We start from the raw sequence: 27,095 nt of genomic DNA on the forward strand, positions 1-27,095 counted from the left end.
TCTTTCCTCCTTTTCTCCCGCGGGCGGGGTGATCGAAACTTCCACAGTCGGCAATCAATAGACAATAGACAATAGGTGCGGGAGTAGGCCATTCGACCATTCGAGCCAGCACCACCATTCAATGTGATCATGGCTGATCATTCTCAATCAGTACCCCGTTCCTGCCTTCTCCCCATACCCCCTGACTCCACTACCCTCAAGAGCTTCATCCAGCTCTTTCTTGAATGCATTCAGAGAATTGGCCTCCACTGCCTTCTGAGGCAGAGAATTCCATAGATTTACAACTCTCTGACTGAAAAAGTTTTTCCTCATCTCTGTTCTAAATGGCCTCCCCCTTATTCTTAAACTGTGGCCCCTGGTTCTGGACTCCCCCAACATTGGGAACATATTTCCTGCCTCTAACATGTCCAACCCCTTAATAATCTTATACGTTTTGATAAGATCCCCTCTCATCCTTCTAAATTCCTGTGTATACAAGCCTAGTCGCTCCAGTCTTTCAACATATGACAGTCCCGCCATTCCGGGAATTAACCTAGTAAACCTATGCTGCACACCCTCAATAGCAAGAATATCCTTCTCAAATTTGGAGACCAAAACTGCACACAGTACTCCAGGTGCGGTCTCACTAGGGCCCTGTACAACTGCAGAAGGACCTCTTTGCTCGTGCATCGAGGCGATTAAAGCTCCCACAATCGGGGAGGTCGAACTCCTGCATTCGGAGCTCCTGCAGTCGATCCCTAACAAGGGGACCGCCAGCTCCACGATGTTAGGCTGCAGTGCAGATGGAGGTACGATTGGGAAAAGGTTGCATCTCCATCGGTGGGAAGAGATAAAAAAAAGGTTTCCCCCACCCCCTCACCACCCTCACAAAAACTAAAGATACACTAAAAACATACAAGTAAACACAGTACACACAGAACAGCAAAAGAAGAAAAAGACGAGACAGGCTGTTGGCACGGCTGCCATATTTCACTGCTGTGCTTCCCCTGCAAGCTGCTACATTCCAAACGTGTTTCCAAAGTAGCGTCTGCAGCATCCTGAGTGCAAAAGCAATTAGACAGAGGTATATAGAACATCCTTTATTGAGGGCAATAACTCTCAACTAAATCTCAGTGTCTAAAACAATAATGTATCAAAGTCATGCATGCGGCATATTTAGTTGGCAGGGACCTTTATAATACATTTTACAAGGGCATTCAAAGGATTAAAGGAATGAAGTCATGGGCTTCCAAAGATTGGTTGCAAGTTTAAAACAGATTAAATATCAGTGGTGGGTCAATAGATGAGGATGTAACTGTGGAGTTATAGGGTCAGACAGCACAGAAACAGGCCCTTCAGGCCAGCTCGTTCGTGCTGACCAAGATGCCTTAAGCAAGTCCACATTTGCCCGCACTTAGCTCATATTCCTCTGAATCTTTCCTATCCATGTACCTGTCCTAGTGTCTTTTAAGTAGGTGTGGCTGAATAGATAAGGAACAGGATTCCCTAAGCAGAGCATCTAATGATGATGGACAGAGTAGAAAGTGATATGCAGGATGATGTCCAGGAATAGAATTAAGAGACACAAGGTGCTGGAGTAACTCTTTTGGGTCAGGCAGCATCCCTGGAGAAAATGGGTAGGTGTCGTTTTGGGTCAGGATCAAGAAAGGTCCCAATCAGAAACAACCCCCTATCAATGTTCTCCAGGGATGCTGCCAGATCTGCTGTGTTACTCCAGGACTTTGTGTCTTTTTGTTCATAAACCAGCATCTGCAGTTCTTAAGGGGTTGGAGAGGCTAGATGCGGGAAGATTGTTCCCGATGTTGGGGGAGTCCAGAACCAGGGGTCACAGCTTAAGGATAAGGGGGAAGTCTTTTAGGACCGAGATGAGAAAACATTTCTTCACACAGAGAGTGGTGAGTCTGTGGAATTCTCTGCCACAGAAGGTAGTTGAGGCCAGTTCATTGGCTATATTTAAGAGGGAGTTAGATGTGGCCCTTGTGGTTAAAGGGATCAGGGGGTATGGAGAGAAGGCAGGTACAGGTTACTGAGCTGGATGATCAGCCATGATCATATTGAATGGCGGTGCAGGCTCGAAGGGCCGAATGGCCTACTCCTGCACCTATTTTCTATGTTTCTATCTATGTTTGTTTCTACGGTAGAATTACGAGATCAGATATGGGCACATCAGGATGGAAATTAAAGAGCTTTGTCACTCACCTTATTTCGATCTAATGAGCCCATTAAACTTCTTGCAGCTCTGAATACAAGAGAGAAGCTCACACTCCTGCAGCTTTCTTTTGTGGACCTGCACCTTCTTACTGCCAGTTACTAACTCCTTCCTCCCGCCAGCGAGGAATGGGATATCCTCGAAGTTCACTGTGAACTCAAGCATAAATATCCATGGACCCAGTATGAGACACAAAATGCTGGAGTAACTGAACGGGGCAGGCAGCATCTCTGGAGAGAAGGAACGGGTGACATAGGAACATAGAAACATAGAAAATAGGTGCAGGAGTAGGTCATTCTGCCCTTCGAGCCTGCACCGCCATTCAATATGATCATGGCTGATCATCCAGCTCAGTAACCTGTACCTGCCTTCTCTCCATACCTCCTGATCCCTTTAGCCACAAGGGCCACATCTAACTCCCTCTTAAATATAGCCAATGAACTGGCCTCAACTACCTTCTGTGGCAGAGAATTCCACAGACACACCACTCTCTGTGTGAAGAAATGTTTTCTCATCTCGATCCTAAAAGACTTCCCCCTTATCCTTAAGCTGTGACCCCTGGTTCTGGACTTCCCCAACATCGGGAACAATCTTCCCGCATCTAGCCTCTCCAACCCCTTAAGAATTTTATATGTTTCTATAAGATCCCCCCTCAGTCTTCTAAATTCCAGCGAGTATAATAATAATAATAATAATAATAATAATAATAATATTCATTTATTGTCATTGCAACGAGTACAACGAAATTAAAAAATAGCCAATCCTGACGGTGCGTACAAACATATATGCAATAAATGCAAAAACAAATAAATACATAAATACAATTAAATACAATTATATGACCGATTTTTTAACGGTGTTGCCTAGTGCAAGGTAGTGTTCAGTTCTCGTATGGCCCTGGGGTAAAAACTGTTCTTAAGTCTGTTTGTTCGGGATTTGATCGACCTGAAACGTCGACCAGAGGGCAGATGAACAAACAGACGGTGGCCGGGGTGGGATGGATCTTTTATTATTTTGCCTGCTCTACTGAGGCAGCGTAGGCTGAACAGGTGCTCCAGGGAGGGCAGTGAGCAGCCGATGATCTTCTGGGCCGTCGTGATGACCCTCTGAAGGGCCTTCCTGTCCTTTTCTGAGCAGCTGGCATACCATGTGGTTATACAGTATGCCAGCACACTCTCGATGGAGCAGCGATAGAAGGACAACATGAGCTTCTCCTGCAGGTTGGTTTTCCTGAGGATCCTCAGGAAGTGGAGTCTCTGCTGTGCCTTCTTTACTGTGGTGATGGTGTTGGTAGACCAGGTGAGATCCTCTGCGATGTGCGTACCCAGGAACCTGAAAACTGGTACCCTTTCCACACAGACCCCATTGATGTAGAGTGGGTCGTAATCTCCACTGGTTTTTCTAAAGTCAATTATAAGTTCCTTTGTTTTGGAGGAGTTCAGGACCAGATTGTTCACTGAACACCATGCTGCCAGCCTTTGGATTTCATCCCTATAGGCTGTCTCATCTCCTTCTGAGATGAGTCCAACCACAGTCGTGTCATCCGCGAACTTGATGATGGTGTTGGTGGGATGGGTGGGGGCGCAGTCATGAGTGTAGAGGGAGTAAAGGATGGGGCTCAACACACAGCCCTGTGGTGAGCCGGTGCTCAGTGTAATGGTGGAGGAGAGGTGAGGGCCTATTTTGACTGTCTGGGGGCGGTTGGTCAGGAAGTCCTTGATCCATTGGCAGATGGTTTGGGAAAATCCAAGGTCGGAAAGTTTGGTGACCAGTCTGCTCGGGATGACCGTGTTAAAGGCAGAGCTGAAGTCGAGGAAGAGCATCCTCACATAGCTCCCCTGGTGTTCAAGGTGGGTCAGTGCAGTGTGAAGAGCAGTGTCGATGGCATCCCCTGTAGACCTATTTGCTCTGTAGCCTAATCTATCCAGTCTTTCTTCATATGAAAGTCCTGCCAAAGTCCTGCCATCCCAGGGATCAATCTGGTGAACCTTCTCTGTACTCCCTCTAAGGCTAGAATGTCTTTTGGGTCATCCATTCCTTCTCTCCAGAGATGCTGCCTGTCCCGCTGAGTTACTCCAACATTTTGTGTCTACCTTTGGCTTAAACCAGCATCTGCAGTTCCTTCTGACCCATTGTGGGATATCTTTAGGCCCACCATCAGCCAATCAGCCAATCTTCCCTGTCCCGCCTGCAACTGGTCCAAAACGCCGCAGCGAGACTCCTGACGGGTACCCGTAAAAGGGACCACATCACCCCGATTCTGGCCTCTCTCCACTGGCTCCCTGTACGGTACAGAATCAACTTCAAGCTCCTCCTATTCACGTATAAAGCCCTAAATGGACACTCCCCCCCCTACATCAAAAATCTTCTAACCCCCCTCTCTAACTTCAGGTCCCTCAGATCGGCCGACTTGGGGCTATTCACTATCCCGCGGTCTAGGCTTAAACTCAGGGGTGACCGCGCTTTTGCGGTTGCAGCTCCTAGACTGTGGAACAGCATCCCTCTCCCGATCAGAACTGCCCCCTCCATCGACTCCTTTAAGTCCAGGCTCAAAACATATTTCTACTCCCTAGCGTTTGAGGCTCATTGAGGAGGCGCTGTGAACTGTTTGCGTGCTACTGTATGTTTTCATTTTTTTTCTATTGGAACCTAATCAAATGTACAGCACTTTGGTCAACGTGGGTTGTTTTTAAATGTGCTATACAAATAAAATTGACTTGACTTGACTTGACTTGACCATAAACTCCAACAAAAGTGTAGCAGTGAATGAAATATCCCACAGACTCATTGAGAGGTCAAGCAAGATAATCCCTTGCAGACACTTTGTCAATGGGTGTGGTTGCACAGTTAATACTTGTTTCCATGGCAGCCATTCCAGCCCTATCCCTTTAAATGCCAGCAATGAAGTAGAGTCAAGTTGGTTTATTTAGATAACAAGAAGCTTAAAAATTAAATACTTATGTTCTGGCAACATGAAGTGGCAAAAAATATCACAGTGCATAAGATTTAGGTCAGTCACCCACTGCCAGCATTTCTCCTCTCCGTAACTGCCAGAACTCCCACCTTTCACAACATCAACCGTTGCAAACAGCACATAATCCTCCAACATCTTTGCCACCTTCAACAGGATCCCACCACGAGTCACATCTTCCCATCTCCACCCCTTTCTGCTTTCTGCAGAGACCGTTCCCTCCGCAAATCTCCCTGGTCCGCTCGTCCCATCCCACCCAAACCACCCCCTCCCCAGGTACCATTCCCTGCAACCGCAGGAGATGCAACACCTGACCCTATACCTCCTCTTTCAACTCTGTCCAGGGACCCCGACAGTCCTTTCAGGTTAGGCAGAGGTTCCCTTGCACCTCCTCCAACCCTGTCTATAGTATCTGTTGTTCCAGGTGTGGACTCTTATACATTGGTAAGACTAAGCGTAGACTGGGTGATCGTTTTGCTGAACACCTTCGCTCAGTCCGCCTGGACCTACCTGATTTCCAAGATGCCAGGCACTAATTCCCCTTCCCATTCCCACACTGATCTTTCTGTCCTGGGCTTCCTCCTTGTTAGAGTGAGGCCAAATGCAAATTGGAGGAACAGCACCTCATATTTCGCTTGGGCAGCTTACACCCCAGTGGTATGAACTTGATTTGTCTAACTTCAAATAAACTTTGCTCCTCTCTCATTCTGCCCCTCCTCCACCCCAGTCGTCATACTCATTTTACTGTCATCCTGTTGAGTTTCATTGTCTGTATAACTCGTTATCACCTTGCCCACACCCAACAATGGATCATTATGGCCTCCACTTTTCCTTCATCATCGTTAACGTTTTGTATATTTTCCATTCATTTGTTCTACATCTTTCTATATCACCATCCATATCTCTCGCTTCCCTTTCCCCCGACTCTCAGTCTGAAGAAGGGTCTCGACCCGAAACGTCACCCATCCCTTCTCTCCAGAGATGCTGCCTGTCCCGCTGAGTTACTCCAGCATTTGGTGTCTAGAACTCCCAATGGGTTGGGACACTTATATGATAAGATACGATAGAACTTTATTTATCCCAGGAGGGAAACTGATCTGCCAACAGGTACATAAAACACAAGGTACGTGAAACGTGAAATTAAAGTGGCGCGTGGAAAGGATCTTGGTGGAACCAGTCTGTTGCTGAAGGTGCTCCTCAGGTTGACCAGCCTGACATGGAGGGGGTGAGCTGTATTGTCCAGGATGCTCCGCAGTTTGAGGAGCATCCTCCCCTCCAAGACCACCTCCCATGAATCCAACTCCGCCCCCAGGACGGAGCCAGCCTTCCTGATGAGTTTGTTAATCCTGTTGGCGTTTGCGGCCTTATGTTCAGCTAATGTTTAAAAGGACAGCACATCCATTCAATTCATAATCTCAACTTGAACCTACCCATTGTCGCTTTTGTTCTTTGTTTGACCCATACTCCTCCACCTCCTACCTTGTTCCAATAACATTTAGCATAGGCTGGAGGGACAGCACCACATCTATTACCCAGATACCCTCTGCCTTGCAGACCCAATGCTGTGTCAGCTGATAATTCTGCTGCTCCTATCTGCACTTCTCCTGGAGCCCTTGGTTTCTGTATGCCTCATTACCATCCAGTTTGGCGTGGCGCCATCAGTACTTTTATTCTTTATTCCTTGCCCCGTTACACATTACATATTTCCCAGTCCAGATGAAATGTGAGCACTTTTCTCTGCAGTGATCCTCTTTAGAATATCCAGGTTTTTATTAATGTTTTTCAATAGGCTCATCACCTTGAAGAGTTCATTTTAATCTATTGTGGATTTGAATCATAAGTCCTGTTCCTTTTCATCACCTGTGATCATCTACTGGGGACTCCAAATGCTCAGTGAAGGACCGGACATTAAGATTCAGCCTAACATTCAATTCAAGTGCAATAAAAATACGCATGCATAACCTTGACCAGCCTTATCCAAACTAAAGACATCGGTGTTGTTTCACCAAAGCATTTCATTTCACATTTTTTGACAGAGACAGCAAAAGCTATTTGCCATTATTTGCCAGTTCCACCATTTGAACAAGATTCCCTTCCAATTTTGGTGTTCAAATCATTTATAAGCATCCTACTAATATATCATCTACGCATTGTACCTCCACACATCTTTCAGACCAATTTCCCTCCTGGGATAAATAAAGTTCTATCGTAGCATATCGTATCGTATCACGACCTTCTGACTCTTACACTCGATGCTACCATTGTAGAGGTACAATTCATAGATGATATATAAGTAGGATGCTTATAAATGATTTGAATACCAAAATTGGAAGGGAATCTTGTTCAAATGGTGGAACTGGCAAATAATGGCAGATAGCTTTCACTGTCTCTGTCAAAAACATGTGAAATGAAATGCTTTGGTAAAACAACACCGATGACTTTATTCTGGATAAAGCTGGTCAAGGTTATGCATGTGTATTTTTATTGCACTTGTATTGAATGTTGAGCTGAATCTTAATGTCCGGTCGTTCCCTAAGTATTGGGAGTCCTCAGTAGATGATCACAGGTGATAAAAACAGTTCACACATTGGGGTGCTATTATCCACCATCAACAACTTTGAAAATTTGTCCCTATTAACCTATAATCCTTCCTACCTGCACTTTTAATCCATTTTTAAGACAATCTGCTGCCCTTTCTGAATCACATGCCCTAAATGTTCTGCAATAGCTTCGAGCCCACGTATGATGAATCTCTAGGGGGGAGGGGGGACTTAATTTGAAAAATAAGATAAAATCCACAAAATAAACAAGGAAGATTTAACAAGAAATTAAATTTAATAAAACAGCTGCTGGCAGAGACTAAATGCTATGAGTCTGATATGGAAACTAGCTTTGAACTTTTTTTTCGAGAAACAGCACGGAAACAGGCCCTTAGGTCCACCGAGTCTGCATCGACCAGAGATCCCTGCACACAAACACTATCCTTCACATACTAGGGACAATTTACACTTATACCAAGCCAATTAAGCTACAAACCTGTACGTCTTTGGAGTGTGGGAGGAAACCGAAGATCTCAGAGAAAACCCACGTGGTCTCAGGTAGAACGTACTAACTCCGTACAGACAGCACCCGTGGTCGGGATCGGACCCAGGTCTCTGACGCTGCAAGCGCGCTGTTAGGCAGCAACTCTACCGCTGTGCCACCTGATCAACAGAATTTTACTGTCAATTTTCTGACATATGCCTATTAAAATGGGATGATGTAATCTGAGGGATTGACACTTGATTCTGGACTGGCCTGAGCAGATAATGCATTTAGAGGGCAGAGAGCGACACAATTAATTCTGCAAGAGAGTTCAGTCTCAGTGATAAGGAAGGCAGACTTTCTTCCTTCTCAGTCTGTCGGGTATGTCAGTAATCAGTTCAGGCCAGCCAGAGAGCAGCTGAAGTAATCAAATCAAAGGAAAGAAATAAATAAATTAAGAAATGTCCTTCTGCAGACACTCTTGGGACGTTTCTTTAGTTTGATTAGTTATAATAAACCTTTTGGATTATTCAATGGAAATTTGAAGGAGGTTTTGCACATTAAATGTGTAAGGTTAAAAGAAGTTAATCTTTACAGCATTAAACTTATGAAGTGGATTACCTTGATTGTTGATCTCACACCTCCAGACAGCATGTGGATTAGCTGTGGTGTGGCAACATTGAGGGAGGTATACAAATAGGTTGTCGAAACTTGAGATAAGATGATAGTGGATTAAAGGCACAGCTTAAAGATCATGCTGAGGTTTCCCAGAGGTCATCGGCTAAATAGACAAGGCCAATAAGTCAATCAGCCTAGAGGACTAAATTAAGCCCAGTCAAAGCATTGAGTGTGAAATAAAGCACAGTCCTTGGCTTCATTGGAATGAACAGAACTCAGAATAAGGTAAGGCTCTATGGTACATCAGTGTAAGAATTTATTAGCTCGCAGTCTATGTTTTTATTCCTACCCTTCTGCGACGTCCTTCAACCTTCAACCCAATGCCAATGGGCGACAGAGTGGTGCAGCGGTAGAATTGCTGCCTTACAGCATCAGAGATCCGGGTTCGATCCTGACCACAGGTGCTGTGGTGCGCATTAATCAAACTGATCTCCCGGTGGCCAAGCACTTTAACTCCCCCTCCCATTCCCAGTCTGACCTTTCTGTCATGGGCCTCCTCCAGTGCCATAGTGAGGCCCACCAGAAATTGGAGAAACAGCACCTCATATTTCGCCTGGGCAGTTTGCAGCTCGGTGGTATGAACATCGACTTCTCCAACTTTAGATAGCTCCTCTGTCCCTCCCGTCCCCTCCCCTTCCCAGATCTCCCTCTATCTTCCTGTCTCCACCTATATCCTTCCTTTGTCCCGCCCCCCTGACATCAGTCTGAAGAAGGGTCTCGACCCGAAACATCACCCATTCCTTCTCTGCTGAGTGCTGCCTGACCTGCTGAGTTACTCCAGCATTTTGTGAATAAAAACCTTCGATTTGTACCAGCATCTGCAGTTATCTTCTTATGCTGTGAGTATGAAGTTTGCACGTTCTCCCCGTGACTTGCGAGGGTTTTCTCTTGGATCTCCGGGTTCGTCCCACACTCCAAAGACGTAGGGGTTTGTGGGTTAATTGACTTGTAGAATTGTAAATTGCCCCTAGAGTGTGTGGGTTAGTGTTAATGTGTGGGGATCACTGGTTGGTGCAGACTCGATGGGCTGAAGGGTCTGTTTCCGTGCTATATCACTAAACTGAACTAAACTAAACTCTGCATTCCTCCAATTATAGTCTCTTGTGCACTCCTCTTCTTTGACCCCTGTATTGGTTCACACATTGATCGGTGTCCGGTTCCTATAGACAATAGACAATAGGTGCAAGAGTAGGCCATTCGGCCCTTCGAGTCAGCACCACCATTCAATGTGATCATGGCTGATCATTCACAATCAGTACTCCGTTCCTGCCTTCTCCCCATACCCCCTGACTCCGCTATCTTTAAGAGCTCTATCTAGCTCTCTCTTGAAAGCATCCAGAGAATTGGCCTCCACTGCCTTCTGAGGCAGAGAATTCCGCAGATTTACAACTCTCTGACTGAAAAAGTTTTTCCTCATCTCCGTTCTAAATGGCCTACCGCTTATTCTTAAACTGTGGCCCCTGGTTCTGGACTCCCCCAACATTGGGAACATGTTTACTGCCTCGAACGTGTCCAATCCCTTAATAATCTTATATATTTCAATAAGATCCCCTCTCATCCTAAATTCCAGCATATACAAGCCTGGTCGCTCCAGTCTTTCAACATACGACAGTCCTGCCATTCCGGGAATTAACATTGTGAACCTACGCTGCACGCCCTCAATAGCAAGAATATCCTTCCTCAAATCTGGAGACCAAAACTGCACACAGTACTCCAGGTGCGGTCTCACTATGGCCCTGTACAACTGCAGAAGGACCTCTTTGCTCCTATACTCAACTCCTCTTGTCATAAAGGCCAACACGCCATTAGCTTTCTTCACTGCCTGCTGTACCTGCATGCTGATGAACATCTTCATAATTCATATACTTCATAATTCCCTTCCAAAATCTTTGATTCTTCTTTCCATCTCTCCGAATGAAAACTATCCTCTTCAACCCATGATTTGCACATAACTCCTCACCTTTTTGTTTTATTTTACCCTCACTCTTTAAATATTCTGCATTACGTTTGTGAAATGAGTCAAAAATAAATATGATTAGCATTGAAGGGGCAGAATTTCTTCTTGGCTGGCAGCATAAAAATGGATGGAATTATACATTCCCTGCCCAGGTATCCATGTGATGATATATTCCTGCACACCCATCCATCCTGCTTTTTTAATGTCAATAACATAAGCAGTGGAAAACCAGGTCTGACCTTTACATATGTGATTGGAGAATGGCAAAGAAGTACCCTTACGATTTTTAACTTTTGCAAAGTGCATTTCAATTTGGGAAATTGGACCTGGAGTTGGAAATTGGATTTTTAAAAGTCAGTTTTTGCATTTTGGATTGGGGAGAAAGACGACAAGAAGCACAGCACTGAATCCATTCTTAAACTGTTTTCCACACCGACCCAGATGCTCACAGGCTGGTTGAAACCTTTTGCAAAGATTGTGCTCTTTTCCAAGCAGATTGTCACTGGAATTTACTGCAGCCAGAACTGCAAATCACTTCAAAAAGCAGAAACAACCCTGTCATTCAGAGTGATGGTGATCGTTGCCCTTAGCTTTTAAGTAATGGAGTTGTTTCAAGCAACCATAGGATATATCTGGAGAATCATTCAGCGTACATCCTGGCTTGCTTCATTGAGGTCACAGATCCCTTGATTACTGGTGTCCCTCAAGTCATCTACTTCTCCCATGGAAAATATATAGAGCAACATTTCAGCATTCACTGAATTGCAAGGCAATGTTGGAAGCAGGAATGCAGCCTTACAGGCTTCTATATCACCATCCCATCCCTTCTATGTAGCTTAAGAGGTTCCAACCTATCAATACAGATATGAACAGATCTCTTAGTATCAAATCAAGCAAAATATTGCCTGCAATCTATTTAGGTATCACGATTATCAAACCTTACACTAATTACATTAAAGCATAATATACATAGAAGCTGAAGGAGGTTACTCTGTCCCTTCTTGCCCTCATGACTGATCATTTAAATCAGTGCTATGTTCCTGCCCATCACTTAATATCCAAAAATCTATTGATTTCTGCCTTGTGTGCACTCAGTGTCAGAGACTCCTTTGTGCTTTGTCCAAGTAGTGAATTCCAAAGTTTCCAATTTTGAGTTCTTCTGATCTCTACCCTGAAAGATGAGCCCCCTATATTGAGATGGTGACCCGCTGATCTTAGATAGGTCATTTCCATATCTAATGCATCTAGTGCCATAAGAACAGTTTCTGCATTAGTAGAAGAATCAGGAAGTATGGAATAACATAGACTTCAACAAAATATGGTGGCACAGCGGTAGAGCTACTACCTTACAGCGCCAGAGACCCGGGTTCGATCCTGACTATGGGCGCTTGCCTGTACGGAGTTTGTACCTTCTCCGCGTGACCTGCATGGGTTTTCTCCGAGATCTTCAGTTTCCTCCCACACTCCACAGATATACAGGTTTGTCGGTTAATTGGCTTGGTGTAAAAGTAAAATTGGCCCCAGTGTGTGTAGGATAGCGTTAATGTGCTGGATCGCTGGTCGGTGTGGACTTGGTGGGCTGAAGAGCCCGTTTCCACGCTGTATCTCTAAACTAAACTACTGTAAATGTAACCAAAGACTGGATTGAAAAATGATAAAGTGACTATGGGTGCTTGTCAGTATGTAGTTTGTACCTTCTCCCCGTGACCTGCGAGGGCTTTCTCTAGGATCTCCGGTTTCATTCCACACTCCAAAGACGTACAGGTTTGTTATGTTAATTGGCTTGGCATAAGTGATAATTATCCCTAGTGTGTGTAGGATAGTGTTAGTGTACGGGGGGGATCGCTGGTCGGCCCGGACTCGGTAGGCTGAAACGCCTGTTTCCACTCTGTACCTCTAAACTAAACTAAACTAAAGAATAAAAAAGAAAGCTTCTGATTTCTTTATGCAGTATTTATGGTCCAAGTGCAATCAAGCCGCGGTTTTGCTGTGCTTCGACTTGTGACAGTATCAAGTTCTGAACAACGCGCAGGTGCCCCTCAACTTACAATGGGTTTACGTTCTGATAAACCCATCGCAAACTGAAAATATCGTAAGTCGAAATGCATTTAACTAACCTGATCACGTGGCCGGAAGCGAGCTATGGGTCGCTGCCTTTGCACAGCGTTTGCACCATTGTCAGGTCGAAATATCGTAAATCAAAGCATCGTTACTCGGGCAGCATCTGTATTCCTTCTCACTACCTTCTCATTTGATGCCAAGCGAGTGGCCCCAATCATCAGATTAAGGTGGTGACTATGACAATGATGTGATGACTCTTGCTGCATGCCATGAAGATTATCGGGATACAGCTACTAGCCTTGGAGGGCATCTACAATACACGATGCCTCAGGAAAGCCACCAGCATCCATAAAGACTCCTCACACCCCTGCAATAGTCTGTTCGAACTTCTACCATCCGGCAGATGTTGCGAGGCCTTCTATGCCCGCACCTCCAGACTTAGGAACAGCTTCATCCCCAGAGCTGTAGCTGCTCTGAACCGGTCCTGCTGCGTGAGCCCCCACGAACTGTCTCCTTCGGATGGTCACGTCACACAGCGACCCGGCACAGACCTATTTGTACTTTATACAGTTTTAACTGTTTCTAATTTTGTTTCTCTGGGCTGTCCAAACTTCTGTTGATTAGATAATTAATTTATTGCACCGAATGGAAGTCGCATTCCCAATCTCGTTGTACCCCTGTACAAAGACAATAAAGATATATTGTATTGGATTGTATTGTAGGTGATATATTAGTCATCATTTGTACAGAGCAACAAATCTGGCCATGAAATGACATCCATAACAATTATAGACATTACTTTTACAATCAAGACTACTTCCATATGCTCAGAGTTGGTACCAAATCAGGCAGCTGCTCGCCAGTAAGGTGGCTGCAACAAAGCATTAGAGCACTTTTAATCAGGAAGATGAACAGGTTTATACAGTCACAGTCAAAGCACATCAAAGCTAAAACAGGTTGGGTGGGCCGATACAATAAGAATAATAGCATGGTGGCATGGCGGTAGAATTGCTGCTTTACTGCACCAGAGACCTGGGTTCGATCCTGACTCAGGCACTTGCCTGTATGGAGTTTGTACATTCTCCCTGTGACTGTGGGTTTTCTCCAGGATCTCTGCTTTCCTCCCACATCCCAAAGACAGACAGGTTTTAAGTTTAATTGGCTTGGTGTAATTGTAAATTGTCCCTGTGTAGGAAACAAACTGCAGATGCTGGTTTAAATCGAAGGTAGATACAAAATGCTGGAGTAACTCAGCGGGTCAGGCAGCATCTCGGGAGAGAAGGAATGGGTGACGTTAGGGTCGAGACCCTTCTTCATCCTGAAGAAGGGTCTCGACCCGAAACGTCACCCATTCCTTCTCTCCCGGGATGCTGCCTGACCCGCTGAGTTACTCCAGCATTTTGTGTCTACCTGTAAATTGTCCCTAGTTTAATGCAGGATAGCGTTAGTGTGCGGGGATCACTGGTCGGGGCGTATTCGGTGGGCCGAAGGGCTTATCTCTGCACTGTATCACTAAACTAAACTAAATTAAACTAAACTTTAAAAATGTGCAAGAAACAGTAAGCAGAGTACCAATGTTACAATAGACAATAGAAAAATAGACAATAGGTGCAGGAGTAGGCCATTCAGCCCTTCGAGCCAGCACCGCCATTCAATGCGATCATGGCTGATCACTCTCAATCAGTACCCCGTTCCTGCCTTCTCCCCGTACCCCCTCACTCCGCTATCCTTAAGAGCTCTATCCAGCTCTCTCTTGAAAGCATCCAACGAACTGGCCTCCACTGCCTTCTGAGGCAGAGAATTCCACACCTTCACCACTCTCTGACTGAAAAAGTTCTTCCTCATCTCCGTTCTAAATGGCCTACCCCTTATTCTTAAACTGTGGCCCCTTGTTCTGGACTCCCCCAACATTGGGAACATGTTTCCTGCCTCTAATGTGTCCAATCCCCTAATTATCTTATATGTTTCAATAAGATCCCCCCTCATCCTTCTAAATTCCAGTGTATACAAGCCCAATCGCTCCAGCCTTTCAACATACGACAGTCCCGCCATTCCGGGAATTAACCTAGTGAACCTACGCTGCACGCCCTCCATAGCAAGAATATCCTTCCTCAAATTTGGAGACCAAAACTGCACACAGTACTCCAGGTGCGGTCTCACCAGGGCCCGGTACAACTGTAGAAGGACCTCTTTGCTCCTATACTCAACTCCTCTTGTTACGAAGGCCAACATTCCATTGGCTTTCTTCACTGCCTGCTGTACCTGCATGCTTCCTTTCATTGACTGATGCACTAGGACACCCAGATCTCGTTGAACTCCCCCTCCTCCTAACTTGACACCATTCAGATAATAATCTGCCTTTCTATTCTTACTTCCAAAGTGAATAACCTCACACTTATCTACATTAAACTGCATCTGCCATGTATCCGCCTACTCACACAACCTGTCCAAGTCACCCTGCAGCCTTATTGCATCTTCCTCACAATTCACACTACCCCCCAGCTTAGTATCATCTGCAAATTTGCTAATGGTACTTTTAATCCCTTCGTCTAAGTCATTAATGTATATCGTAAATAGCTGGGGTCCCAGCATCGAACCTTGCGGTACCCCACTGTCACTGCCTGCCATTCCAAAAGGGCCCCATTTATCCCCACTCTTTGCTTTCTGTCTGTCAACCAATTTTCTATCCATGTCAGTACCCTACCCCCAATACCATGTGCCCTAATTTTGCCCACTAATCTCCTATGTGGGACCTTGTCGAAGGCTTTCTGAAAGTCGAGGTACACCACATCCACTGACTCTCCCCTGTCAATTTTCCTACCTTCTGGTGAGGGTAGTGGGTTTCATGTAATGGGTTTACTCCAACTGAATGGCGTGTTAGATTATTTTCCAAATAGACAACAACAATATTGCTGCAGGGCTGGAGTAAAATATCAACTAAATTGGAATTTTGCAACAATCTGACAATTTCATAGACACCGGGTTATTCATCCAGTCTACACCTCAGCATGGCTGTTTTGCTGACCGCTGCATCACTAACGTTGTCTGCCTCCTCTCTCAACATCTGTCCACTTTGCCCAGCATTTCCAATTTACTCAATTCTTGATCACTGTCTGGTTTTCATGTCCACATCTGTCCTTGATAATCCGAGTTCTTTACCTTCAGTCTGAATAATCACACGTAATACTGGATGAGCACATCAGATTTATTCCACCATGGGGTTCTTCCCGTGAGGATCTCCAGACACAATACTAGTGGCTTTCTGAAAGTCGAGGTACACCACATCCACCGACTCTCCCCTGTCAATTTTCCTAGTTACATCCTCAAAAAATTCCAGTAGATTTGTCAAGCATGATTTCCCCTTCGTAAATCCATGCTGACTCGGAATGATCCTGTTACTGCTATCCAAATGCTCAGCAATTTCGTCTTTTATAATTGACTCCAGCATCTTCCCCACCACTGATGCCAGACTAACTGGTCTATAATTACCCGTTTTCTCTCTCCCTCCTTTCTTAAAAAGTGGGATAACATTTGCTATCCTCCAATCCACAGGAACTGATCCTGAATCTATAGAACATTGAAAAATGATCTCCAATGCTTCCACTATTTCTAGAGCCACCTCCTTAAGTACCCTGGGATGCAGACCATCAGGCCCTGGGGATTTATCAGCCTTCAGTCCCATCAGTCTACCCAAAACCATTTCCTGCCTAATGTGGATTTCCTTCAGTTCCTCCATCACCCTAGGTTCTCCGGCCCCTAGAACATTTGGGAGATTGTGTGTATCTTCCTCAGTGAAGACAGATCCAAAGTAACGGTTTAACTCGTCTGCCATTTCTTTGTTCCCCATAATAAATTCCCCTGCTTCTGTCTTCAAGGGACCCACATTTGCCTTGACTATTTTTTTCCTCTTCACGTACCTAAAAAAACTTTTGCTATCCTCCTTTATATTATTGGCTAGTTTACCCTCGTACCTCATCTTTTCTCCCCGTATTGCCTTTTTAGTTAACTTTTGTTGCTCGTTAAAAGAGTCCCAATCCTCTGTCTTCCCACTCTTCTTTGCTATGTTATACTTCCTCTCCTTAATTTTTATGCTGTCCTTGACTTCCCTTGTCAGCCACAGGTGTCCCTTACTCCCCTTAGAGTCTTTCCGCCTCTTTGGGATAAATTGATCCTGCAACCTCTGCATTATTCCCAGGAATACCTGCCATTGCTATTCTACCGTCTTCCCTGCTAGGGCCTCCTTCCAGTCAATTTTGGCCAGCTCCCGCCTCATGCCTCTGTAATCCCCTTTGCTATACTGTAATACTGACCTTTCCGATTTTCCCTTCTGCCTTTCCATTTGCAGAGTAAAACTTATCATGTTGTGATCACTGCCTCCTAATGGCTCCTTTACCTCTAGTCCCCTTATCAGATCAGGATCATTACACAACACTAAATCCAGAATTGCCTTCTCCCTGGTAGGCTCCAGTACAAGCTGTTCTAAGAATCCATCTCGAAGGCACTCTACAAACTCTCTTTCCTGGGGTCCATTTCCAACCTGATTTTCCCAGTCTACCTGCATGTTGAAATCTCCCATAACCACCGTAGCATTACATTTGTGATACGCCAATTTTATCTCCTGATTCAACTTGCACCCTATGTCGAGGCTACTGTTTGGGGGCCTATAGATAACTCCCATTAGGGTATTTTTACCCTTACTTATTTCTATACCCTCATTTCTATCCATACTGATTCAACATCTCCTGATTCTATGTCACCCCTTGCAAGGGAATGAATATCATTCCTTACCAGCAGAGCAACCCCACCCCCTCTGCCCACCTGTCTGTCTTTTCTATACGTTGTGTACCCCTGTTACGGCACCATCTTGCATCTTCCAATTCCCTGAAACCCGAGTTTAATGTCTCTTATGCATTACTCTCTCGGTGCTGTACTGAAGTGCTGGCTGTCCTTGGAGAGGGATGTGCTTTATGGTTAAACCATATATCTGCACAATAAGGTAGAACTGTCCTCGGATAAACCATCTTGCTGCAGATTCTCTGAAAAACACTCATCCATGTGCTGCTGATGATTTAATAGGCATTGTATTATTCTGGTCATGTATTCCAGGCAAATGCATGACTCAAAGCAAATGGTTTAACAGTTGTTTACCATTTAAAGCAAGAGCTTATAAACCCATATTTATTGTACATTAGAGAAACAAAACCTTATCTTCTTATTAGAAGGAACTAAGCATTGCCTTCGAGACCATTTTGTTGAACATTAAACTATAAAACAAATTATCCACAATATACAAAGTCATACATTTTAAATCAGAAGGGTAGTGATAGCATCAGCATTTTTGGAGTCAACATGGGGAATGATTACCATTGGCTGTCAAGTATTAGCACCACTGTAAATCTGCCAGAAAGACATCCATTGATTGCTATTTCTAAATAGATTATCTTAGAATATTTATTTTTTTACACCAGATTAGGAAATGATCTTGTGGATTTTACTGTAGTACTGAGTTATAATGACAAGAAGGACTCTCCCTCCTTCACACCAAAGAAAAATATTTCAAAGAAATCGGATTGTTATAAAACATGTCAGTTTTCACTAATCAAGAACAAATTATGAAACACAACAAAGGCATTATCAAAATGTCATGGGAAACTGGGGATTTATGCTCTGCATGATCACAATCAATAGGTGGATATGATTGCCTTGCTGTCATAATAATGGACGGCAAACATGGGGTCACAAGTACAAATCCCATCACTGGAATTTGTAAGGTTAAAACAAATAAATATGGTGTATAGATTAAGCACAGTTGATAATCGTGGGGATTACTGAATTATTAGAAATGTGCACTTAATTTATTAGTGTCACTCTTTTTCCAATTCTGCAGCACATGCACGGTGCTTACTGAATTTAGCATCATGTTACAAACAATTATAGTGAGAGACAAACAGAATCTTGGACAGGTGTGGCAGATTGAGACAGCTACAAATTGTTGCATTTTAGAGAAAGATATCTATGCTGAGAAATTCATTCATTTCTATGAGTGATACAGTTTTATTCCAGATTCTAGTTTGAACTTCCGGTGGTGTTAATGTCATTATAGCGATTTCTTAAGATGAGTGAGAAATGGAATACAAAAGTGTTTGATCTCAATGGTTTTAATCATTTCTTAATTGCCATGCATAGAGATACAGTGAAGTCCTTGTTTTGCATGGTATCCATCAAATTATACCATACATGAGTCCAATTGATCCAAGGTACAGTACGAAGAAAGCCCCTATGTTCCGACACCATCCTGCAACTTCCAAGTCTCTGAAATGGGCAATCAAGACCCTAAAGAGATATGCAATTCTTATATACCTGTAAATGCAGTGAATCTTTATTGAATCTTGTTATACAAGACCAATGAAACGAGCACGTGATGCTTCAATGATGGCACAAGATCTGCCTTTAGCCATGTTTTGAAAGAAGGGCAGGAACAATCTACAGCATTTGCTTCACAAATTCATAACAAACGTTAAGTGTAACCACATGCAGATTCAGAATAAATTACTAGCACTGATCTTTGGTGTGAAATAATTTATATTAGTTCCTACTGGAATAACACCTAGTTCTTGTGACAAATCACAAACCATTGTTGATAAGACTGGCTCCTAAACCAGCAAGTTCAACAATGGCAGCATCCAGCACACAAAGAGCAAGGAGTTTTACAGTGTTATTACACGATTGAATGTCATTCATCAAAGCAAAACATAATAAATGTTAAAGAGGAAGGCATAGCTTTAAGGTCAGAGGGGGAAAGTTTAAAGGAGATGCGTGGGGCAAATATTTTACGTAGATAGTGGCTGATGTCTGGTAGGCATTGCCAGGGGTAGTGTTAGAAGCAGATACACTAGTGGCATTAAAAGGCTTTCAGACAGGCGCATGGAACCGATGGATATGATTAAAAACCCAGCGCGGGGCTTTGTTCACACAGAGGCCCAGGAGCGGTTGGAGGCGGTTGGAGTAGCGTCCGGGCGGTAGGTTTAAAAACCCAGCGCGGGGCTTTGTTCACACAGAGGCCCAGGAGCGGTTGGAGGCGGTTGGAGCGGGATAAAAACGTTCCCTCACACTTTAAAAGAAGTGTTCTGGAGGAAGCCGCTGATTGGTGGAAGCGGACTAGAGGAAGCAGCTGATTGGGCGTAACACCGGGGTTGTAATTCTGCTTTTTGTTCGTACTTTTAGTTAAGGGTTCGGTGAGTTCAGGGTTCAGTGAGTTCAGGGTTCAGGAAGTTAAGGGTTCAGTGAGTTCAGGGTTCAGGAAGTTAAGGGTTCAGTGAGTTAAGGGTTCAGTGCTTTTTAGTAAAGGTACAGTTTAAAGGATTAAGAGGGATTTGATTTAATTTGGGGGTAAGACATGTCAGGTGAGATCGGCCCCGTGGAATGCTCATCCTGCAACATGTGGGAGATCAGGGATATTGTCGGTGTCCCTGATGACTACGTGTGCAGGAAGTGTGTCCAGCTGCAGCTCCTGGCAAACCGCATTGAACGGTTGGAGCTGCGGTTGGACTCATTCTGGAGCATCCGCGAGGCTGAGAAGGTTGTGGATAGCACGTATAGCGAGTTGGCCACACCACAAGTAAAAGATAAGCGGACAGAAAGGAAACGGGTGGCCACTAGCCAGCGTAGCAGTAGGCAGGTAATGCAGGAGTCCCCTGCGGTCATCTCCCTCCTAAACAGATATGCCATTTTGGATACTGTTGGGGGAGATGCCTCATCAGGGGAAGGCAGCAGCAGCCAAGTTCATGGCACCGTGGGTGGCTCTGCGGCAAAAGAGGGGAGGAAAAAGAGTGGAAGGGCTATAGTGATAGGGGATTCAATTGTAAGGGGAATAGATAGGCGTTTCTGCGGCCGCAAACGAGACTCCAGGATGGTATGTTGCCTCCCTGGTGCAAGGGTCAGGGATATCTCTGAGCGGCTGCAGGACATTCTGAAGGGGGAGGGTGAGCAGCCAGTTGTCGTGGTGCACGTTGGCACCAACGATTTAGGTAAAAAACGGGATGAGGTCCGACAAGGTGAATTTAGAGAGCTAGGAGATAAACTAAAAAGTAGGACCTCAAAGGTAATAATCTCTGGATTACTACCAGTGCCACGTGCTAGTCAGAGTAGGAATAGGAGGATATTTCATATGAATACGTGGCTTGAAAAATGGTGCAAGGGGGAGGGATTCAAATTTTTAGGACATTGGAACCAGTTCTGGGAGAGGTGGGACCAGTACAAACAGGACGGTCTGCACCTGAGCTGGAATGGAACCAATGTCCTAGGGGGAGTGTTTGCTAGTGCTGTCGGGGAGGATTTAAACTAATGTGGCAGGGGGATGGGAGCTGGAGCAGAGAGACAGAGGGGTGTAAAATGAGCGTAGAAGCAACAGGTAGCAAGGTGAAAAGTAAAAGTGGCAGGCAGACAAATCCAGGGCAAAAATCAAAAAGGGCCACTTTTCAACATAATCGTACAAGGGGTAAAAGAGTTGTAAAAACAAGCCTGAAGGCTTTGTGTCTCAATGCAAGGAGTATACGTAATAAGGTGGATGAATTAAATGTGGAGATAGTTATTAATGATTATGATATAGTTGGGATTACGGAGACATGGCTCCAGGGTGACCAAGGCTGGGAGCTCAACATCCAGGGATATTCTATATTCAGGCGGGATAGACAGAAAGAAAAAGGAGGTGGGGTAGCATTACTGGTTAGAGAGGAGATTAAAGCAGTGGAAAGGAAGGACATTAGCTTGGAGGAAGTGGAATCGATATGGGTAGAGCTACGAAACACTAAGGGGCAGAAAACGCTAGTGGGAGTTGTGTACAGGCCACCTAACAGCAGTAGGGAGGTTGGGGATGGCATCAAGCAGGAAATTAGAAATGCATGCGCTAAAGGCGCAGCAGTTATAATGGGTGACTTCAATCTACATATAGATTGGGTGAACCAAACTGGCAGGGGTGCTGAGGATGAGGATTTCTTGGAATGTTTGAGAGATGGTTTTCTAAACCAACATGTCGAGGAACCAACGAGAGAACAGGCCATTCTAGACTGGGTATTGAGTAATGAGGAAGGGTTAGTTAGCAGTCTTGTTGTGCGAGGCCCCTTGGGCAAGAGTGATCATAATATGGTAGAGTTCTTCATTAGGATGGAGAGTGACAAAGTCGATATAGAAACAAGTGTTCTGAACTTAAAGAAAGGTAACTTTGAGGGTATGAGGCGTGAATTGTCCAAGATAGACTGGCGATTGATGCTGAAAGGGTTGACGGTGGACATGCAATGGAAGGCATTTAAAGGTCGCATGGATGAACTACAACAAGTGTTCATCCCAGTTTGGCAAAAGAACAAACCAGGAAAGGTAGTGCATCCGTGGCTAACAAGGGAAATCAAGGATAGTATTAAAACAAAAGATGAAGCATACAGATTAGCCAGAAAAAGTAGCATACCAGAGGACTGGGAGAAATTCAGAGTCCAGCAAAGGAGGACAAAGGGCTTAATTAGGAAAGGGAAAATAGATTATGAGGGAAAACTGGCAAGGAACATAAAAACAGACTGCAAAAGCTTTTATAGATATGTCAAGAGAAAAAGATTAGTTAAGGCAAATGTAGGTCCCTTGCAGTCGGAAACAGGTGAATTGATCATAGGGAACAAGGAGATGGCAGACCAATTGAACAAATACTTTGGTTCTGTCTTCACTAAGGAAGACATAAACCGTCTGCCGGAAATAGCGGGGGACCGGGGGTCTAATGAGATGGAGGAACTGAGGGAAATCCAGGTTAGTCGGGAAGTGGTGTTAGGTAAATTAAATGGATTAAAGGCAGATAAATCCCCAGGGCCAGATAGGCTGCATCCCAGAGTGCTTAAGGAAGTAGCCTCAGAAATAGTGGATGCATTAGTGATAATTTTTCAAAACTCTTTAGATTCTGGAGTAGTTCCTGAGGACTGGAGGGTAGCTAATGTAACCCCACTTTTTAAAAAGGGAGGGAGAGAGAAAACGGGGAATTATAGACCAGTTAGCCTAACATCGGTAGTGGGGAAAATGCTAGAGTCAGTTATTAAAGATGTGATAGCATTACATTTGGAAAGTGGTGAAATCATCAGACAAAGTCAGCATGGATTTACCAAAGGCAAATCATGTCTGACGAACCTTATAGAATTTTTCGAGGATGTAACTAGTAGAGTGGATAAGGGAGAACCAGTCGATGTGTTATATCTGGACTTTCAGAAGGCCTTCGACAAGGTCCCACATAGGAGAATGGTGTACAAACTTAAAGCACACGGTATTGAGGGTTCAGTGTTGAGGTGGATAGAAAATTGGTTGGCAGACAGGAAGCAAAGAGTAGGAATAAACGGGTCCTTTTCGGAATGGCAGGCAGTGACTAGTGGGGTACCGCAAGGCTCAGTGCTGGGACCCCAGTTATTTACAGTGTATATTAATGATTTGGACGAGGGAATTGAATGCAACATCTCTAAGTTAGCGGATGACACGAAGCTGGGTGGCAGTGTTAGCTGCGAGGAGGATGCTAGGAGGCTGCAGAGTGACTTGGATAGATTAGGCGAGTGGGCAAATGCATGGCAGATGCAATATAATGTGGATAAATGTGAGGTTATCCACTTTGGCGGCAAGAACAGGAAAGCAGAGTATTACCTGAATGGTGACCGATTAGGAGAAGGGGAGATGCAACGTGACCTGGGTGTCATGGTGCACCAGTCATTGAAAGCAAGCATGCAGGTGCAGCAGGCAGTGAAGAAAGCGAATGGTATGTTGGCATTCATAGCAAGAGGATTTGAGTTTAGGAGCAGGGAGGTTCTGCTGCAGTTGTACAGGGCCTTGGTGAGACCGCACCTGGAGTATTGTGTGCAGTTTTGGTCTCCTAACCTGAGGAAAGACGTTCTTGCCTTAGAGGGAGTACAGAGAAGGTTCACCAGATTGATCCCTGGGATGGCGGGACTTTCATATGAAGAAAAACTGGATAGACTAGGCTTATACTCGCTGGAATTTAGAAGACTGAGGGGGGATCTTATTGAAACATATAAAATTCTTAAGGGGTTGGAGAGGCTAGATGCGGGAAGATTGTTCCCGATGTTGGGGGAGTCCAGAACCAGGGGTCACAGCTTAAGGATAAGGGGGAAGTCTTTTAGGACCGAGATGAGAAAACATTTCTTCACACAGAGAGTGGTGAGTCTGTGGAATTCTCTGCCACAGAAGGTAGTTGAGGCCAGTTCATTGGCTATATTTAAGAGGGAGTTAGATGTGGCCCTTTTTGCTAAAGGGATCAGGGGGTATGGAGAGAAGGCAGGTACAGGTTACTGAGCTGGATGATCAGCCATGATCATATTGAATGGCGATGCAGGCTCGAAGGGCCGAATGGCCTACTCCTGCACCTATTTTCTATGTTTCTATGTTTCTAAGAGGAGATTAGTTAACTTGGCGCCATATTTAGCACAGATATTGTGAGCCAAAAGGCCTGCTCGTATGAAGTACTGTTCTATTTTTATGGTCTGAACAATGCATGAATCACCTGATATTGATAATGTAAATTTGATTTTCACACAACTTGTGGATGCCATTTCCTTGATACAGCCATTGAGATGTTCTGAGGTTTTAGCAAGATGTATTATTGAAATTAATCCACGATAACATTTTGAGAACATGCGTCAACTTGGATGAGAAATGTGTAGGAAAGAACTGCAGATGCTGGTTTAAATCGAAGGTAGACACAAAAAGATGGAGCATCTCTGGAGAGAAGGAATGGGTGACGTTTCAGGTCGTGACCCTTCTTCAGACTTCAGACTTCAAACTTGGATGACAATGCAGGCTTGGAGCTTACAGTTTAATTTAGAAAGGATATTAGGCAGGAGACCATTGAAACAATTGACAATACCTCCAGGTAAACAAAAGTAATCCTGTTCAATTGAGTGGGTGAGTCGCCAGACGAGAGATCAAGTACAAGATCTAGATGCAGGCCCTCTGCAAAGTCGTCCAGGTCTGTGGTCTGAAATGTTATCATGTACGCGTCAGTAAAGATAGCACCAGAAAATGATCACATCAATCAGAAAATCAAAGGAAGAGACATCCTCAAAGGTGCTGGAAAGATGTAGGATGATAATTCCTGATGTCAACACTGTGTTAACCACTATTGAAGACTAGAAATACAGCAGTGAGTCAAGTCAAGAGGTTGCAGGTTCTTCTGTTCAAGGAGCTAATGTAATTTTGAAGTAAAGAACACAGTTGAGGAGATCAAACCGACATGGAAAACCAGTCAACAGATGATTCTGATTGTGGATCTGTGTGAAGTGAGGAAAATTAATGTGCTGTATTTCTTGATAATATGTAAAGCGGACATATAGACATAGAATGTAATGACATCAATTACGTATATATATATAGCTTATTCATCATGTATTGAATTGCCTTGCATTTTGAGTAGAACAAAGTACACAACCTTGTTTGCAAGTTCTATGTGACCTATAGAAATTATTGTATTTAGAGATTACAGGCACATCCTGCATCCCAAAATACAAGGGAGAAAATGGACTCCACCCTCACAAGAAGACCTTTGGTTATATAATAACCTTTATTCTGAGGTCTTTTCACTTTTTCAATCAGTTCTTTTGTATTAATTATTTGGAAAGGTGCAGAAAGTCAAGTCACTTGTCATGGTATTATGATGACTGTATATAGCAGAAGCTTTGATACCTGCAACATTCTGTGGAAATGTTATGAAGCAAATTATATGGATAGTAACAAATTTCCCATTGAACTGCTCAGCCAACACTTGACTGAGTGTCAACGCTTAACAAATCTGTAATCAAAATAGATTTCCATGGAAATGATTAAGAATTGGTGTAAATGCCATCCAAAAATGTCATCACATCTTTAGTGTAAAAGCATCTACATAATTATAAGTATTATCAGGCATGTGTCACCTTTGGGGAATCTGGAGAGGGTACTGGAGATGAGAGAGAAATTGCCGGCAAATGAAATTTAGAGTCACAGAGTCATAGAGGGATACAGTATGGAAACAGGCCCTTCGGCCCAACTTGCCCACACCGACCAACATGTCCCAGCTACACTCGTCCCACCTGCCTGCGTTTGGTCCATATCCCACCAAACCTGTCCTATCCATGTGCCTGTCCAACTGTTTCTTAAACATTGGGATAGTCCCAGCCTCAACTACCTCCACTGGCAGCTTGTTCCATCTACCCACCACCCTTTGTGTGAAAAGGTTACCCCCTCAGATTCCTATTCAATCTTTTCCCCTTCACCTTCAACCTATGTCGTCTGATTCCCCTACTCTGGGCAAGAGACTCTGTGCATTTACCCGATCGATTCCTCTCATGATTTTATACATTTAAATTTAAAGAAGATACACCTGGAAGCTCTATTCTGCAGCAATTTTTTTTCTTGGAGTAAAACATACTAATGACCATTTTTTGGTTGTTTCACGTGACTCTTGAATGTGACTGCCTACATCCAGACTTCAATCATCTTTACATGTCTGACACACCAGGGACACGTGGGATATTGTATTCTCTGTGAAACAATTCTATTGAAGCTTTGCAGGGAAACTTGAACAGTAAAGTATTCCAGGAGTTTACATGACGAGGCACTCCTGGGACAACATGTTATTACCAGAGCTGAACCTGGATGCCAGGCAGGTAACTAAATTAGGTACCTTCACCCTCGATACAACTATTAACACACCCAATATTCAGCCTGCTCAGACTTCTGGTGGCGCAGCGGTAGAGTTGCTGCCTTACAGCGAATGCAGCGCCGGAGACTCAGGTTCGATCCTGACTACGGGTGCTGTCTGTACGGAGTTTGTACGTTCTCCCCGTGACCTGCGTGGGTTTTCTCCGAGATCTTTCGTTTCCTCCCACACTCCAAAGGCGTACAGGTTTGTAGGTTAATTGGCTGGGCAAATGTAAAAATTGTCCCTAGTGGGTGTAGGATATGCGGGGATCGCTGGGCGGCGCGGACCCGGTGGGCCGAAGGGCCTGTTTCTGCGCTGTGTCTCTAAATCTAAAAATCTGAATATCCTGATCCCTGATCGTTCCACCTGACCAGCCATGTGCTGCTTTCATTCCCCATTTTAAAAGCAATGGCAGCACCAATCTCCAATTATCAGTTCACCTTTCCAACGGTGCCATTCCAACAATGCACAGTCAGACTTGTGG

Source organism: Rhinoraja longicauda, chromosome 7 (assembly GCF_053455715.1).
Source record: "Rhinoraja longicauda isolate Sanriku21f chromosome 7, sRhiLon1.1, whole genome shotgun sequence".
NCBI lineage: Eukaryota > Metazoa > Chordata > Chondrichthyes > Rajiformes > Arhynchobatidae > Rhinoraja > Rhinoraja longicauda.